The sequence below is a fragment of the Leucoraja erinacea genome, chromosome 18 (genome assembly GCF_028641065.1).
Source record: "Leucoraja erinacea ecotype New England chromosome 18, Leri_hhj_1, whole genome shotgun sequence".
In the NCBI taxonomy this organism is placed as follows: domain Eukaryota; kingdom Metazoa; phylum Chordata; class Chondrichthyes; order Rajiformes; family Rajidae; genus Leucoraja; species Leucoraja erinaceus.
Genome location: NC_073394.1, coordinates 32,721,783 through 32,738,632, shown reverse-complemented (window position 1 = coordinate 32,738,632; position 16,850 = coordinate 32,721,783). Strand labels below are relative to the sequence as shown.

The window sequence follows — 16,850 nt, the reverse complement described above, 5'->3', positions numbered from 1 at the left end:
GATTTAGATTCTTAGACCACTGGGATCTGTTTTGGGGGAAGGGTGAATTGTTGAAAAGGGATGGGTTGTACCTTAACAGGCGGGGGGCCAACATTCTGGCAGGCAGGTTTGCCATTGCTACATGGGTGGGTTTAAACTAAATAGTGGGGGGGAGGGGGAGGAGACAATTTGGAAATACAGGGATGGAGTTGAAGGAAAAGAGAGTATAGGAAAAGTTAAGAAAGACACCAGAATGAACAGGGCAGAAAGCTCATGAAGGGATAGGAGAGTTTGGCCAAGTGAAATAGGAATCGATGTGAAAGGTGAGGTGAGTAATGGATTAAAAGTATTATATATGAATGTGCGAAGTATAAGAAGTAAAGTGGATGAGCTTCAGGCTCAGTCAGAGATTGGTAGATATGACATTGTGGAGATTACAGAGACATGGCTGCAGGAGGATCGGGACTGGGAACTGAATATTCAGGGTTATATGTCCTATAGAAAGTACAGGCTGGTGGGCAGGGGAGGTGGGGTAGCTCTGTTGGTAAGGGATGAAATTCAGTCCCTTGCGAGGGGTGACATAGGGACTGATGATGTTGCGTGGCTGTGGATAGAATTGAGGAATTGTAAAGGTATCTACAGGCCTGCAGACAGTAGCCTGGTTATATGCTACAACAAATAATCCGTCATAATTTCCACCACCTCCAATGGGATTCCACCACTAGTCACATTTTCCAATCTCGACCGCTTTCCGCCTTCTGCAGAGACTGTTCCCTCCGCAACTCGCTGGTTAACTCATCCCTTCCCACCCAAACCACCACCTCTCCTGGTACCTTCCCCTGCAACTGCACAAGATGCAACACCTGTCACTGTACCTCCTCACTGGACTCTGTCCAGGAACCCCGACAGTCCTTTCATGTTAGGCAGAGGTTCACTTGCACCTCCTCCAACCTCATCTACTGTATCTGTTGTTCAAGATGTGGGCTCTTATACATCGGCGACACCAATCGCAGACTGGGTCATCGGTTCACGCAACAACTCTAGTTCAGGCCGCCTGAACTCACCTATCTACCTACCTGGAGTATCGTGTGCAGTTTTGGTCTTCTAATTTGAGGAAGGACATTCTTGCTATTGAGGAAGTGCAGCGTAGGTTCACGAGGTTAATCCCGGGATAGCGGGACTGTCATATGATGAAAGAATGGAGCGACTGGGCTTGTATTCACTGGAATTTAGGATGAGTGGGGATCTTATAGAAACATATAAAATTATTAAGGGATTTGACACGCTAGATGCAGGAAACGTTCAGATGTTGGGGGAGTTCAGAACCAGGGGCCACAGTTTAAGAATAAGGGGTAGCCCATTTAGAACTGAGTTGAGGAAATACTTTTTCACACAGAGTTGTGAATTTGTAGAATTCTCTGCCTCAGAAGGCAGTGGAGGCCGATTCACTAGGTGCATTAAAAAAAGTTAGATAGACCTCTTCGAGCTAGCGGAATCAAGGGATATGGGGAGAAGGCAGGAACGGGGTACTAATTGCGAATGATCAGCCATGATTACATTGAATGGTGGTGCTGGCTCGAAGAGCCGAATGGCCTATTGCACATGTTGTCTATGTATCTATGTATTTACTGTATGTACCTAATCTCCAGGCTGCTGGACACTTAAATTCTCCTTCCCATTCTGCCACAGAACTTTTGGTCCTAGGTCTCGTCCATTGTCAGAGTAAGGTTAAACGCAAATTGGAGGAACAGCATCTCATATTTTGTTTGGGCAGCTTACAGCCCAGTGGTATGAATATTGATTTCTCTGGTAGCCCCGGCATTCCCTCTCTCTCTATCCCTCCCCCACCCAAGTTGCACTAGCTTCTCGTTTTCACCCTACAAACAGCTAACAATGTCCTGTCTCCTTTATCATCATTATATTTTTGCACATCTTTCATTCATTGTTCTTTATCTCTCGTTTTTACTTGTGTAGGAAAGAACTGTGGATGCTGGTTTAAATCGCAGGTTGACATAAAATGCTGGAGTAACTCAGCGGGACAGGCAGCATCTCTGCAGAGAAGGAATGGATGACGTTTCGGGTAGATACCCTTCTTCAAACTGACTATATCATATGAAAAATTATTTTTAAATGTTAGTATCAATTCACCTGTCAGTGCACTTGCAGTTAATAAGCACTCGTGCACCGAAGTGTGTATACTTGTGGCATAAGTAGTGTACAAATCTAGTTGCTCTTTGGCTGAATGGGCTTCTGAACAATGTTGGGTTCCTCTCGGATGTTTTAATTTTCCTCTACTTTTTTTTTTGCTGCTTAGTCTGAACCAGGGCTGTTGAAACATGATCTTCTTCTTGAGAAATAGTGGTTTTAAACTGATGAATTAAGTCATTGCAAAAACAGCAACCAGTTGGACTGGTCTGCTTCAGAATCCACTCCAGAAGGTTGGGCATTTTGCTGCTGATCTTTATCTGAGGGGCGCAGCAGCACCTGCCATTCGTTATTAACAAAGTATCCAGAGTTGGACATGCAGGCTCGGATGTCAGGTTTTGCTGCTCAATGGAGTTGGCTGGATTCTTTCACCGATCAGGAAACAAAAATACCGTGTAAGGTATGATCCAAGAGTGAACCAAATTGTAAATGTAAAGATGAAATATCTTCCTAATTCTCTCATCCTAACACTGGTTGCTTGGGCAACTGCACAAGCTTTGGCCAGTTCTAACGGCGGTGGTTCAGTGGGATCTTCCCGTTTCTGTACAATGTCTTTAAACAAGTCACATTCCCCTTGGGAGCTCTAGAAGATGTGAAGATTACGCCTCTGTCTCACCCACTCCCAGGTCTCTGATTCCCCCCCCTCCCACCCACAGCAACAGGTAGGATCATAATTTCACTGTGTTAACAATTAACATATGTGACAAGAAAAAGCTCTATTGATTATTGACTCCCAGGAGTCTGATCCCCCTCTCATCCCCTGCCCCACACCTCCCACTCCCAGATATCTCCCCCCCCCCCCCACCACCCCCACCCCATCCCAGGTCTCTGATCTCCCCCTCACTCCCTGTCCCTCAGTCTCTGATCTCCCCCTCACTCACTCACTCACAGGGCCACTGACCCCCATCTCTCCCACCAACACCATCTCTGATCTCCCACTCGCCCATTCCCAGCGTCACTGGTCTGTTTTATGTCCACTCCTGGGGATTCAGACTCTCTCTCACCCATCCCTGCTGCCTCAGGTCTCTCTCCCACCCATTCCTAGAAACTCTGATCTTCCTCTCACCCTCTCCTGGGACTTGGTCTCCCTCTCACCGGGGTCTCTGATCTCTTCCTTGCTCTTCCCTCGTATCTCTGGTCTCTTTGTGCCTGCTGCATTCTCACCTATTCGGAGGCCCCAGACTCCGCTATGCTTGAGAAAGACCCACAAACCAATGCTGTCACCACCGTTGTTACTGAGATAATTCCCCGTACTTCTGTTTAAACCGCATCATTTAAATGTCCTGAATATTTTCAAATACCTTTATGTTTACTCCTCGGAAACAATGTGCCAACAATTATTTTTTGAAAATCACTGACCTGAATAAATACTTTTCCATGATTTTCTTGGTGTTTTCCCAGTGGCAGCCACAACTTATCAAGTTCATGTTGCAACTTAGACATAGTTGATCCATTGATAATGTTTAGTATTATTTACATTATATTATTTTAGTATTATTTATATTATTTTGGCTTTGGACCCTCGACATGTGAAAGCACCTTCTCCACAATTACTTGAAGAAGTATTTTGCCCTTCAAAGTCTTCACCCATCATCATGCCTTCCTTAAAGTGACCCATCCTGTGCAGAGTTTCCTGGTGCTTCCAATTCCAGAATCAACCTTTTCATTTTTTTGGTCATTTTTACCTTTATCTTTTACCTTTATCTTTACCTGCCTTGCAATGAGGAAATCAAATCGTGCTCATGCTCCTGGGATGATCGTGACAACAACCCAAAATGAAAATCACTCTGCAGAAATCTGTTCTGCAGAAAGGCTTCAGCTTGAAACATCTGCTCTGTTTCTCTTACCAGAGGCGCTGACTGACCTGCTGAAAGTTTCCAGCCTCTCTATTTTTATTTCTGCATTTCAGACGTTTCAGACCTCAGATTTTATTTATATTTATTCCTGCATTTCAGATCAATTCTTCGAGTAGATGCAGGCTGTGGAAGCCCAAGCGTTTTGCAAGCATTTTTTTAAATCCTTGTTCATTAGTTGACACACTGATTGTTTTGTGAATCTGCACCTCCGTCTACATACAATGGAAAGCTAAGCAAACAGAGTTATGTATACAAGCTACTGCATACTGTGTCCACAATCTAATGGAATGCACAGCTCCTGGAATCTAATGATGTACAGTCTATCTATTCCAATGTTCATAAACCCAAGTGAAAGATTTTGACTTCACCGATAAACCAAACTCTGGAAGACTATGGAAAAACTGATCAGTAAGGAAGTGAAGAAGGCATGCTCGCCTTTACATGTTGGAACACAATATATAATAGTTGGGGCTTTATGTTGAACCTTACAAGGTATTTGTGAGTCCACTCTTGCTGTATTGGGAGGATGTGATTGTGTTGGAGAGAGTGCAGAGGAGATTCACCAGGGTGTTTCCTGGATTGGAGGACTTTAGTTACAGGGGGAGATTGGGTAGGCTGGGCTTGTTGTTCCTGGAGTGGAGGAGGCTTGAGGGGTGACCCAATAGAAATATAAAATACTTTGAGTGATATAAATATGATAGTCAAAATCATTTTCCCATGATAGGGGTATCTAAAACAATACAATATAGGTTAAGGTGAGAGTAAGGAGATGTAAAGGGAATCTGAGGGTACGTTTCTCACACAGAAAGTGGTTGATGTTTGCAATTCAGAGGAGGTGGTGAATCAAGTATAATCACCATGTTTATGAATTGTTTTGATGGACACTTAATTAGACAAGGCACAGAAGTAAACGAACCTTATGCATGTTATTGGGATTAGTGTAGATGAACAAAAAGGCCAGGATATGGACGTAGTGGGCCGAAGGGCCAGTTTCAGTCCATGATTATGATCTCCTTCTGTTTGTTTCTTAAGCAGAAGCTCAAGTGTTGGACTGGTGAAAGGTGTGATGCCTCCAGTCCACTGCGTGGAGAAAGGTATTTCAAACTGACTGGGCAACCTCTTGTTAATATCCACAGGGCAGAAGTAAGCTGGGTACCTATAGATCTTTATTACATCACAGTCGTACAGAGCAGAAACAGGCACTTTGGTTCACTACATCTGTCACCCCCCCAAACAGCCATTTACACCAATCCTAGGCTGATAGCCTCTGCCATCATGCAACCCATAATATTCTCCCAATGGTCCAATCAGCTCCCCAGGTTTGACCTCCACCTACGCATAAGTACAATTTAGGATAATCAATTAATTTGCCTATCTGCATGTTCCTGGGATGTGGGGGAAAACTGGAGCACTGATAGGAAACCCTTGCAGTCACCTGGAGAAGGTGCAAACTCCACATAGACAGTACTGGCGATCAGGCCCAAACCTGGGTTCCTGGAGCTCTGATATGCAAGCTGTGCACTGTGCTACCACAGACCTGGGCAAGGCCATATGTTGGTTCAGCAAAATGAAAGCATAAAGGGAATGAATGCACGGTTTGCGACACATTCAGGCTTGGCTCAACACTGGTCACATTCAATCTCACTCAAACTCACAAACAGGCGGAGAATGTAGAGGGACAGTGCATGGGGATGAAGGAGGAATCTTTTGGATGAGAGGCTGTGTCAAAGGTCATTCTGCCCCATTGGCTGGATGTAAAAGATCCTTAGGCGCTACTCAAGGAATAGTGGGGGGGGGTCTCAAAGCTGTGTTGCACAAAACCCTTCCCTCAACCACATCATTGGACCAGATCCTCAGCTCATTGTCACACTGCTACCAGTGGGATTTTTCTGTGTATTCTTTGCCTCATTTCCTACGGTTACAAAACAATAAGTAGTTTATTAGTCGTGATATATTTTGTGACCGGCTGAGTTGGCACTAAGCTCAAATGAATAGACGTTCCTTCTTTAATTGAGTGGATGACCCAGATATCTGTGCGTACGGAGCTAAGGATGAGACCCACCCAACATCCGCAGTGGGATTTTTGACAATTGCCTCTGATATATTGCAACAAATCGAGGTTCCAAAAGAGCCTTGCAATGACATTGTGGAATATTAACATCTTCGTGAACTCTATTCCTGCTTCCTTGGCAAAGAAATTCCTTTGAGTTTTGGTGTCGTTGTCAATAGTAATACCAGCCCTGCAATGGTCAATTAACTAATGGAGGTACTCCACCCCTTACATCCTCCTGCACCATTCCCATGGACCCTGTACCCTTCTATGCTCCACCCCCCCCCCCCCCCCCCCCCCCCCCCCCCCCCCCCCCCCCCCCCCCCCCCCCCCCCCCCCCCTCCCCCAGTATTTATCTTTGAATGTTAATATTAAATTAGTCTCCGCCATCATTCAGACGGCACATTCCAAATCATAGCAACGAACTGAATGGAAAGATTTTTTCTTTGTGATTCTTTTATTGACTTAAATTTCTGTCTATGCATTGCTGGCTCCACTCACTTTGTAAATACTTCTTCCGCTATCTAAACTGTTGAGGGCTTTAGAACTCACTTATCACATCCTTACTCTAAGAACAAATACAGAATTCTCCAGTCTCCCCACAGATGAAGCCTCTGACACCAGTAAATCTCTGCATCCTCTTCATTCTCAATTTATCCCCGAAGATGTGAAATACACACTCCTGGCTCTTTCCCTAAAACAAAGTCAATATTATATCCTTCACATTCTTCCTATAGTAATGCGTTTCTTCACACTTCACTGTGTTAAATATTTCATGCCTTGTGTCTGCCTCTTTCACTGATCCACATGCTCTCTTGCGATGAGTTGCTATAATCCGCACTGCTTGTGAATTTTTAAAGATTTGTGTCAAATGATCCCCTGTTTACTCTGGCCGAGGCTATTACAAGATATCAAAACACTACTGGTGCTAACGTTGAACCCTGGGGCACACTGATGCATAAATCTTCCCAGTTTAATAACACCGAACCATTTTATCTCCACTGTAACTGCTTATTTAATTACAAGGCTCCTATTTTCATATTTTGTAAACAGCCTTTTAAATTCTAAATAGACGGCAATTATATTACCTATTACTTTCGAACACAATCAATTTCAATAAAATGTGCTATCTGTGCGATTTTTATTTATTCACCCACAGATTTTGAAATACCAGGTAATTTTTCCTGGAGATGAACTGTCTGTGGGTTTCTCCATGTGTGGCTGATGATGCCAGTGCCACAGCCATTCCCACCCCATTTAAAGTCAGATGTGTGACCTCCCAGCTTCAGAGTGAAGATTGATTACCGCACTTCTTCATTAGAATTCCACAGGCAAATGCATTCATCTGCTCTCTCTCACACACACGCGCAAACAAATACGCAAGGCACATTCTCAAATATCCACAATTACACACACACTCACGCACACTCACAGATACACACTAAATACACACTTAATCATATTCAGTGACACACATATATCTACACTCGACTGTACATTCTCACACCGACACTCGCAAATACACACAGATTCACGCTTGTACATACACACTCACTCCTACACACATACAGAGATACCACCCACCCACTCTTGTATAACACAGAGACAGATATTCACAGATGTGCATATGCGCGCACACACACGCACACACACACGCACACGCACACGCACACGCACGCACACACACACGCACACACACAATGAATTACACACTTACATATTGGAGGTTGTCTCTGAAACTAATGTGCTACAATGCCGAGAACGATATCCTGCACTGTCTCTCCCCCTATGCTCTACCCATTGTACTTGAGTTTGGCCTGATTGTATTATGTATAGTATTATCACGAGTGGATAGCAGACAAAACAAAGCGTTTCACTGTACCTCGGTACAAGTGACAACCATAAGCCTAAACATACATTCACATGTTCATGCACTCACACACACACGGATGTATTAACTTACAAATGTTGCCATTGATCAATGCTGATCATTTGTACTAATTTGACCCTTTTTATGAAAGATTGACACAACATGCTGGAGTAACTCAGCGGGCCAGGCAGCATGTCTGGAGAAAATGGATAGGTGACGTTTAGGGTCGGGACCCTTCTTCGGGCGCTTTTTATTTGCTGTTTTCTGTTTTGGGAAGGGGGTGATGTTACCGACTATGATGTGCACCGGTGTTACACAACGAGCAGCCGGTAGCTACATCGTCAGGGTCGCGATTGGAGCCCCGCGACCACCCAGCACCGGCAGGGTGACAGGTGCCAGTATTACCAGCGGGTGGGTTATTCTGCACGAATTGCTTTAGTTCAATTAGCGAGGCTCCCTTACACGTTTTGTTGGTCTCTATTTCGTCTGTCCACCTGTCTACTGCTGGACTATGCAAAGAAAATGGTGGAGGCAGGTCAGAACGGTCACGTTCACTGTCCCCCCTCTGGTCCATGTAGACATATAAACCCACCCGTGAACACAGTAACCCGGTTCTTTGTTACTGAAAAATATTTCCAGAGTGTATTGTGTTATTGCATATTCCCAATATCTGTTCTATTATGTCTGTGCATCACATGCTGATACGGTACATCGATAGGACCAAGGTTTCTCGGGGAATTCTGTACAGACCGTTAAATTGATATAACATCTTCCATCTCACACACTGCCCTGTTGCCTAATTTGTAAATCCTGAAGATTATTGCAATATCTGTACGGTTAAACAATTGACAGTAAAAATTAAAATTAAGCAAATTAGCGTCAATTTTTCCATCCAGAGTCTGAATGCATCTGAACATAATTCACACTTCATAACAAATCTTTCATTTTCCCGTGTAAAAATTAGGATGGCATTTGTAAACATGCCCTACTAAGTGAGAATTGTGTTCAAATTATGTCAGGAATAAAGTTATTTTCATTGCATGGTTTATATTCCCACGAAAAACCGGGCATATTAGAAATCTTCCCACCTTCCCCGCCCCCGATATACAGCAATATATATTGGGAACGGGTTTCAAATCAGGAAATTAATCTCCCCCCCCCCCCCCCCCCCCCCCCCCCCCCCCCCCCCCCCCCCCCCCACCCCCCCAAAAAAAAAAGATGATTTGATACAAACAAGACATAGATGAGCGAATGCAATTTCGAGAGGACCAGAAACTAGCGAAACGAAATAATTATATTTAAGAAGGAACTGCAGATGCTGGAAGATCGAAGGTACACAAAAATGCTGGAGAAACTCAGCGTGTGCAGCAGCATCTATGGAGCGAAGGAAATAGGCAACGTTTCGTGCCGAAACGTTGCCTGTTTCCTTCGCTCCATAGATGCTGCTGCACCCGCTGAGTTTCTCCAGCATTATTGTGTACCTGCAAATAATGGCACTGAGAAACTGAGTGTTCAGTTTCAGGATCAGTGGATAACGTCCCGTAAGAATTAGCAGCAAGAAATAACAGCGAATCTCCCTCCCAGTGTCGGGATGAACTGCAAATGCTGGTTTACACCGAAGATAGACACAACATGCTGGAGTAGCTCAGCGGGATAGGCAGCATCTCGAGAGAAAATGAACCTGGGGTCGAGACCCTTCTTCAGACCGAATCTCGTAGCTCAGGCAGGCATTTCAATAAACCATTCCAAGCCAACTATGCAGTCAAACGCCACCATGATTTATTGCATTTTTAAATCGTAAAACTGTTGTTGCCGTGCTGCATACATGGAGCGAAGTGAACACACTCAGCGATGTGTGTGTGTGTGCGCATGTGACTGACTATAAGCACCTGCCTCTGTGCGCCGCAGATAAGGCAGCCTCGCTCACTGGAGAAGCGTTGTGGAATGTCAGTCTGCCTGCCCAGACTTTCTGTAGAAGCCGCGCACCCGTGCCTGCCTGGCCCCTGAGTCTGAGCCTGACACCCGCGGCCAAAGCCAGCTCCAAACCCAGCCCAGTGCCCCTGGGGTTAAGGCAGACGCGACGCAGAAGTTCCTCTCTTCTCCTTGTCGCCTTGGCGCTGGGTTCATGCCCCAGTAATCCCGGGGTCAGTTTCACGGCGCGGCACCACATCTGCTATGTCGTAGCGTTCAGTCCAGTCGGGGTCGCAAGCTCTCCCCAGACTCTTTTACATTGAGCGCATAATCCCCTTCCCCACAGTGACAGGCTAGCTCGTGTCGTGTCGTGTCGTGTCGTGTCGTGTCGTGTCCCCCCCACCCACACACTGCTGATCCCGGGCTCCCTTCCTTCTCCAGATCCCAGCGCCTTCCTCCCCTCGCTGGTGAATTCAACAGCCCTCTCTTGCCCCGGGTCATTCTGCCCGCGGTATTACTGCTCACTAATAAAAGAGGATTTACTTTAAATGGTTACTGGGTCCAACTGGAAAGCATGCTGAAAGTAAATACATCCAATCGTCAATCACACTGTGTGTGAGAGAGGGAGGGAGAGTGAGTGTGTGTGGGAGAGAGATAGAGAGAGATAGTAGACAGAGAGAGAGAGAGAGATATGGAGGAGAGAGAGGCAGAGGGAGAGAGAGGAGAGACACAGAGAGTGTGTGTGAGAGAGAGGGAAAGAGTGTGTGTGTGTGTGTGAGAGAGAGAGAGAGAGAGAGAGGACAGAGAGAGATGGAAGAGAGGCAGAGAGAGAGAGAGGGGGATAGACACAGAGAGTGAGAGAGAGAGGGAAATAATGTGTGTGTGTGAGAGAGAGAGAGAGAGAGAGAGAGTAGACAGAGAGAGAGAGAGAGATGGAGGAGAGGAGAGAGACAGAGACAGAGACAGAGACAGAGACAGAGAGAGAGGTGAGAGAGAGAGAGGGTGAGTGGGAGAGGGAGATTTGGAAATAGGCAGTGTTCATTCGCCACCATTAGCGGCTGCTGACAATCGGATTGACTGCAGGAGTGTTCTGTACCGGGAGACAGCAAGCCGAACAAGACAGAATCACCACGCACCAAGTTCACCTGAGGATCCTTCATTGCCACCAGCGCTCCGCTACACATGCTCCACCGCCTCTCTCCATCAGAGGCTGCGAGTTGCCCGCCGGCGCACGGCGAAGCTCACCACAACCCGAGCCCCGCGGTCAGAAATCTCAGCAATCCCACCCGGGCTCTTACATCGGACAGCCCTCCAGGGCTCCCTCCCTTCCCTCGGGGTAACGCGGGGAGACGGCCTATGTATCACCATCGCCAGTCATCAACAAAAGCCCCCAATGCGTTTATAAATGCAAAACTCACCTTGCACTCTTGTTCCTTTTTCTTTTGCGAGCAGGGTTTCAATCCCCAGACTTGCTCCTTCTGGCTGGCTTTCCTTTGTGCGTATGTTTGTAGCGTGTGTGTGTGGTGTATGTGTGTGTGTTTGCGGTGTGTGTGTGTGTGTTTGTGGTGTCTGTGTGTGTGTTTGCGGTGTGGGTGTGGGTGTGTATGTATGTGTATGTTTGTGGAGTGTGTTTGCGGTGTGTGTGTGTGTGTGTGTTGGTGCGGGCTACGGACGTAGGATAATCCTATCTCCAGGGAAGTCTCCGGGATCTCCCCACAGCAGCTCTGACAGCCCTCGTTCCCGCTCTGCCGCGGAATTTCTTCGGCTCCAGCGACGGGACAGATAGTCTGGGAGCCTGCCTGCCTGCGTCCTGCTCTGGGTATGTGTCTGCTGTGCCTGGTGAACGCACGGATGACACCATTAAAGCAGCGTGCGCGCTGCCGGCGATTGACACGAACCAACCCCTCTCTCCCCCGCTGACATCACCCACGCCTCCCGATTCCCCCGTGAATCCCTTGTCCTAAAATACCGTGCACACATCGCCAGCCGCCGGCTCCCTCCCACACTCACCCTCTTCTCCACACTACCTTAATACATCATCCGATACTTTTTTCCACCTCTATTTTTGGCTTCCTGATTATCTCTGCACATAATATGCACCTTTGATTAGCGCCTCGATGTTGCAAAGAGGTTCTACCACATCTCTCTCTCACACACACACGAAAAAGATCAGATAGAGTAACGGAGATAAGGCACACACGTAGATGGAGGGGGAGAACAGAGACGTGGAGGGAGGCAAGGGAGAGATAGGGAGAGGACACTCAGATCAGGAGAGAGAAATGAGAAGGGGGTTTCACAGAAAGAGAGAGGCAAACAGAGAGACGAGGGGAGAGAGAGGATACACACGCACACGGGTGAAGAAAGAGAGAACAGAGAACGAGAGAGATAAGACGCATACACAAATGGGGGGGGGGGGGGGGGAAAAAGGGAGAGGGGGAAGACAATCTCAGAAAGACAGAGGGACCAGAGAAGAGGGAGAGAGAGGGCGCACACACACACACACACACACACACACACACACATGAATAAAGAGGGAACAGAGAGAGACGGGGAGGGGAAGGGGGACACAGTCAGAGAGACAGAGACGACACACAGATGGAGAAAGAAGAGCGAGGGGAGAAGACGCACAGAAAGACGGACATTGAGAGAGAGGGGGTAGAGAAAGGACACAAATATACACATACAGAAAACAGAGAAAAGGAGAGAGATAGAGCTACCATCGTGTGGAGTAAAATGCTGTTTAAATAGCTGGTGAATGTTATACAAAAAACACTTTGCTACAAACTGGGAATAAAATGGATTAATTTTGCGCCAGGATTTGTAAGACGCGTGTTGAGGGTGGATATGGGGGCTCCGTCGGTTAGATTTCTCCCCCTGCCCACAACCCGGACCGTGTCAATATGAAGTGGGAGCTGGTTACAGACGCCGAGGGCTTCGATCAGGATCACCGAAGGGTGGGATTTGGGAAGAGGGGAAGCGAAGCAGGGCGACAGAGGAGAGATCGGGTTGTATCCGGCGCTGGAAGTGTGAGACGACAGGGAGAACGAGGTACATTTCAGGTCAATAACAAAGCATCGCGTTCAATGGAAGCAGACGCGAAGGATGGTTGCAGAGGGGAAATTTTAAAAAAAGGAAACGAACGGGAAATAATCTTAAAAAGATCAATTCATTGACATTATTAGCGTTCCCCTGTGGATGATTTATGGGAGTGAGTCTCCAGAGTTTCACGCCTTCCCGATGTGAGCTGAGAGGTTGGGAGAGAGCCATTGAAAAGACCTCCTCGCCATTCATTCCACGTTTCCTGAGCTGCGTTTAATTCTCTTTCACGGTGGAAATGCAGCAATTTCTTTGGTGGCAAATCCCATTGGAGCGAGACTGTTGATGTGGAAGATAGACACACAAAGCAGGAGTAACTCAGCGGGACAGGCAGCATCTCAGGTCCGGCAATACTTGGCGTCGCCGCGAACCCCTCCCTCCCACTTGACATCCTATAATCTTTACCTAATATAAAAATAGTCTCCAATTAACGTCTGGATCAAGTGATAGACAGACTAGCAACTAGACACCGGGCGACAGACGCCTCGATCTATAGGCTGGTTAACTGGATGCATTCCGTGACATTATTACAGATATACACATATATTTGCCTTACATGAATCGGTAATGGATCTTTCTACCTTCGGAATTCGAGGATCATAAGTCATAATGTCACAAGTGATAGAAGCAGAATTAGACCATTCGGCCCATCAAGTCTACGCCGCCATTCAATCATGACTGAACTCTCTCTCACGCCTAACCCCGTTCTCCTGCCTTCTCCCCATAACCCCTTAACAACCGTATTAATATGGTCGGCGAATAAGCAAGCCACGGGTGGTGAAACAAGAGATCTTTATTAACACAGTGTCCCACTTATTTGTTCACTGGTAGTCTCTGGTGAGTCTCCTTCATGGTCGCGTGGAGTTCCCGCATTCTGGGAACTAGTCGCGGCCTCAGTATGGTCACCGCAAATTTTTCAACATGTTGAAAAGTTTTCTGCGACCAGAAATTGGTCGCCATGGAGAAAATCGGTAAACCTGTAGTCCTAGGTTCAGTTGTAGTGGGATTGCCATGTAGTTATAGGTAGCCGAGGTAGTAGTAGGTAGTTTTAGTTAATCGCCTTTGCTGACTCGTTGGCTCATTGGGTAAGTTTTCAGAACCAAGGATAACAAAAATTTTTTTGTTTTTTTATTTTTTTTGGTTATTTTTTTTTATTTTATTTGTGTTTTTGTTTTTTGTTTTTTTTTTTTTTTTTTTTTTTTTTTTTTTTTTTTTTTTTTTTTTTTTTTTTTTTTTTTTTTTTTTTTTTTTTTTTTTTTTTTTTTTTTTTTTTTTTTTTTTTTTTTTTTTTTTTTTTTTTTTTTTTTTTTTTTTTTTTTTTTTTTTTTTTTTTTTTTTTTTTTTTTTTTTTTTTTTTTTTTTTTATTTTTTTTTTTTTTTTTTTTTTTTTTTTTTTTTTTTTTTTTTTTTTTTTTTTTTTTTTTTTTTTATTTTTTTAATTTATTTTTTTCTTTTTTTTTTTTTTTTTTTTTTTTTTTTTTTTTTTTTTTTTTTTTTTTTTTTTTTGTTTTTCTTTTTTTTTTTTTTTTATTAGTTTTTTTTTTTAATGTTAAATGTCCACCAAACTTCACAGCCGTGTATCTCTGGTTTATTAAAAGTTGTCTGGCTTCTTAAAAGTGTCTCCACTCCTTCCCCCCCCCCCCCCCCCCCCCCCCCCCCCCCCCTCCCCCACCCCCCCACCCCCCCCCCCCCACCCCCCCCACCCCCCCCTGGCCCCCGCATTTGTGATGTGTGTGTGTGTGTGTGTGAGTGTTCCACTCTAACAGTCGCCGTTCCAGTTTGCCGGTTTTTCAGGAGACTGCCGGCAACTTGACAGTCGCTGGCTGTCCGCTGAAAAATCGCCTAAGTGGGACAGCCCCATAAAGAGATCAGCACACACACGAATGGGGAAAGTTTAAGGGTTCATTATGTATACCAGGGCACACCCCTAAACCCCTTGACGACTCCTTCCCGCCAAAACCCAGGCACGTGACCTGCCCCCCCCCCCCCACCCCACTGCTGAGCGTTCACACAGTAAGTGGCCTAACCACTGGGTGGCGCCACAGGACCCCCAGAACCAGAGGCATGAAAACAAAAGGGCAGACGAACAAGGTGGTTCGACCTCATGCACACATACCCCCCCCACAGGGGACACAACTGGGGAAGGCAAAGGCGGGAGCAACCGGGACCACGGGCACCCCCGACGATGAGGTTGGGCCATCAGCACAGGTTGGCCAAGGTCTACATGGGCCGGCTTCAAACGAGCCGCCGACACAGTCTCACGCCGACCCCACCCCATGTCCAAAACAAAAGTTCATGCTGCAGCACCCAAAGGGGCCCCTCGTATGGTCGCTGCAGCGGTGTGCGATGCATGCACACAATGGAACAGTCCTGGAGAGCAGGCGGAACGTGGGAAGACATCAAGCCGGAGACGGCAATGCTGATGGCATCCTCCAGCTGAGCAGCCGCCAAGGTGGAATAGTCGATTCCTGGAGCCACATTCAGGACAGCAACGATGGTGGACCGAGACAATGCGTTAGCGACCCAGTTGCTTTTACCCTCGATGTGGTGGATGCTTGTTGTAAAATCCGAGATGTACGTCAACTGACGCTGCTGCCGAGCAGACCAGGGATCCGACACCTTCGCAAACGCAAAGATGAGCGGCTTATGGTCAGTAAAGGCGGTAAAATCCCAGCCTCCCAGGAAATGAGCGGGGGGGGCGGAACTGACGAGCCGTGGGACCCCAGCGCTGATGGTAGTAACACCACTTCCCCTTAACCGGGGTTGCCCGGGACAGGCGGCGCAGCCGAACAGCCAGTGGATGCAGGGCCTGGTCTCTGGGCCTTCCAGGGCACAGCCGACTCCGGATCGATCAAGCCACTGCCCTGCTGCTTGGACTGGCACAGCTCGTCCGCACGCTCCGCTAGCTGCAGGGGGTCAGCTAAATTCTCACCGGCCAGTTGTCCGGCAACTGTTCCAAGAAGGCAATGTCCAGAACACGGGCAGCTTCAGGGAGACAGATTTCTGCAGGGCTGGATTGACAGTGACCTTGGGCTGTTGAGGTTGATTGTTGGCTGCGTCCATAGCTTAAATCCAAAATGACCATTTTGGATCGTCGGGGTCACCAATATGGCAGGCGCATAAGCAAGCCACGCGTGGTGAATCAAGAAATCATTATTAACTCAGTAAAGAAATCAGCACACACGCGAATGGGGGAAGGTTAACCCGGAGTTCATTTTTTCTACCAGGGAACACCCCTAAACCCCGTGACGGCTCCTTCCCGCCAAACCCAGTCATGTGACTCTGCCTCCGACTGCTGAGGATTTGCACAGTAAGTGGCCTAAAGGCCAGGTGGCGCCACACTAATCAAGAATCGAGAGAGAGTGGGAGAGCAACTATCTTGCTGATTTTTTTTTTAAATCTGCAGGAAAAAGAGAGTTTTTTTACTGGTTAAATGTGCACTCATTTAAGAAGGCAGGACACAGAGAGAGGTGTCCAATTGGCTGAGCAGGAGGTAGAACAGTGAATAAAAGGAAGGCTAGGTATGTTGAGGCCGAGAGCAACTTGAGGCTTTGGACCGAGAGACAATAGACAATAGGTACAGGAGTAGACTATAGACAATAGGTACAGGAGTAGACTCCATTCTCTCAGCATATGACAGTCCCACTATCCCGGGAATTAACCTTGTAAACCTACGCTGCACTCCCTCAATAGGAATAACATAGCACAAGAAACCGGAATCTCAGACCTGCTAGACAAGCTCAAGGCCTGAAGCTCATCTAATATTGCCACACTTGCAGTCACACCCTCCTCCTGGCCATGGACCAAGGTGGAAGCAATTAATCTAATGGGTGTGACTGCCTCCAGAAACACTGCATCCAGGTGATTCTCCCTGTTCCTGATG

At 46.6% G+C, this 16,850-nt stretch overlaps 1 protein-coding gene across 3 annotated transcripts in view; it reads right to left on the bottom strand.

The window, feature by feature from the left end:
* Positions 1 to 11,755, bottom strand: part of slc1a2b (solute carrier family 1 member 2b) — a 93,724-nt gene extending 81,969 nt beyond the window's left edge. The window contains exon 1 of one of the 3 annotated variants that reach the window (XM_055649755.1): positions 11,290 to 11,755. The gene's annotated coding sequence lies outside the window, so the exon portion shown is untranslated. The remainder of the gene's footprint in view (positions 1 to 11,289) is intronic. The other 2 variants (XM_055649753.1, XM_055649757.1) reach the window with 2 other exon arrangements.
* Positions 11,756 to 16,850: the final 5,095 nt, after the last annotated feature.